Raw genomic sequence first — 2596 nt, 5'->3', positions numbered from 1 at the left:
ATATGGTTGTTGTAAATATGATTATTGATTGTTATTGTGATTTATAGGATTTAATTTGAATAAATGACATATGTAAATAGTTAGGAATGAATAAAACTTAAGAAAACTCCTACATCAAATGTCTAGAAAAACTTCCTGTCATTGAGTCCGAGAGAGACGACCCGGACCTCTCTATACTACTTTAGCGATAAATAGGAGTTTGGTAAATAAATAAATAAATTTTGATGGGTGTAAGTGACACAATAAATAAGGGAAAATATATATAAATAAATCCCAACAAAACACCCACATCACTTTTCTTGTTGATTCAAGTTGTAATATGTGCTCTTCTTTGTCTTTCGATTGTAACTCCATCTCTATGGAGTCCTACCCTAGATTCTATGATGAGAGAGTAGCCCGTTGAATTATTGGCATTCGTCTTTTATATATATTTATCTTTCCATCTCTATGGAGTCGTTCTCTAGATTCTATGATGAGAGAGTAGCATGTTGAATTGTTGGTATTCATCTTTTATATTTATTTATCTTTCCTTACCATATGATGTGTTTATCCATGATCCGACTTTATTGCACAAATATAATTTTGACACTGACCATGCATCTTCATATCCCACGGGACATGGGGAAGAATTGAAAGGTGAACCCAAATCTCCAACCCATAATAATCGAGATATAAGGGGTTGTTTACGAAAATAGTCCAAAATTTCACAAGGGCACTATTAGCTATCATAGAACTTAATGGATCGATCCCGATTCGATATCATAAAGTAGAGGATGACACCTAGAGGACCATGGGACATCATGACAGGAGTCTCCCTGAGAAAGTGGTGGCTCTAGTAAGATCGTTGTGAAAGTAGGTGTCATATTTGGATAAACACATCGATATTATTCCAAAAGTCTATACCGGTATCTTGAGATAGACAACTTGCATACGTAAAACATTGAGGTAAGAAACTAAATGGTATTTAGGGTGTTAACAGTCATCGTGACGAAATTGAAATCCTAGAGTCATTTCTCAAAATTGATTTTCTCCTACGACTTCTCATATTTTCTCGATTAATGTCCTCTCTTTCTTAACTCTTGCGATTTTCGATCATCTAGATAACCTACTTCATAATTTTGACTGGTACTAGATTTTATAGTTCTTGTGGGATCAATCTCTTTATTATTTGACAACAGTCATGCACTTGTAGTTCTCGCCCATCAAAAAGTGTTGGACATATTCAACATGGCTAATGCAAAATTTATAAATACACCTCTGGTGTATCATTTCAAATTATTTCTTAAACAGTGTTCAAGGATGGAACATTAGATTCATGATATGTTAAAGGTTCCATATGCTAGTGTAGTTGGTTATCTAATGTATGTTATAATTTGCACAAGATCTAATTGACGCATGTGGTTAATATGGCGAGAACTGGTCGATAACATTGGGATGTGGTCAAGTGAATTTTTAGATCTTAAGGAATACTATAGATTATGACATCGTGACAAACAACAAGTTGATTCTTCAGTTTCAAGATATATGGATGCAAACTACGTAGAAGATTTAGATGACAGAAGATCTACTACAAGGTATGTATTTACTGTGGTAGGAGGACCTATTCACTACAAGAAAAATGATTTTAGAAGACACTATCTAATGAGGCATTTTAGTTAAAATGCATCAAAATGTAATTTTTGAGGCGCTTAAAATTTGAGTAGCATTTTTGTAATAAAATCATGAGAATTGCAATTTTTTGTTTCACTTAAGGTCGCTAAATGGATAGGTAGGTAAACACTTACTTCATAGAACCCTATTATTACAGTAACAAAAATAAACAACACTCTTTTAATTATTATTGGCAGTTTTCTTTATCTATTTAAGTTTTTTTTTCCTTTTAATATAAAAGTTAATCATTTATCTATTAAATTGAACGATATCTAGCACGATTTAAGTGATGATAAAAATATTTTATACACTCTAAAATTATTTGACATTTTATAAAAGAAACCTTTCAATTTACAATGCCATTTGGATAAAACACCCCTTCAGGTTCTCTTATTAAATATAAGCTCATCTTTTAGTCACTTGTTTTACCTAGTGGTCTCCTTTTCCTCGACGAGCTGTCTTTTCCTCCTGCTGCATCACGATCCATCGCCCTTCCGATCGAACTCGCGGAAGCCCTAAACTCAGAGGCAAGTTCATCATTGCCCTTCCGATCGAACTCGCGGAAGCCCTAAACTCAGAGGCAAGTTCATCATCGCCCTTCCGATCGAACTCGCGGAAGCCCCAAACTCAGAGGCAAGTTCATCATTTTGATTGTTCTTTGGTGTTATTTTCGATCTCGAAAACTTCAGATCGAGTTATCTTTCACTGCCTACCTCACGTTTTCCCTGTTCTCCCTCAACCGAACCCTCGATTTTGCCATCGCCCTCACACCACCGATCATCCGTTCTCACAGCACCGATCGTGCGACCGTGCGGGCGTGGAGACCGTGCAGGCGTGGATGACCGTGCATCGATCATCGGTTCTCACAGCACCTCCAAGATCCTTTGCAGGTACTTGATAAACTTGTCTTTCATTGGCCTTGTTTAATGACTTTTTTCTTCTAGTT

The sequence above is a fragment of the Curcuma longa genome, chromosome 5 (assembly GCF_044706935.1).
Source record: "Curcuma longa cultivar G26 ecotype Majalengka, Jawa Barat chromosome 5, ITB_CL_G26_1.1, whole genome shotgun sequence".
Classification (NCBI taxonomy): Eukaryota; Viridiplantae; Streptophyta; class Magnoliopsida; order Zingiberales; family Zingiberaceae; genus Curcuma; species Curcuma longa.
This window is presented reverse-complemented; position numbering follows the sequence as displayed.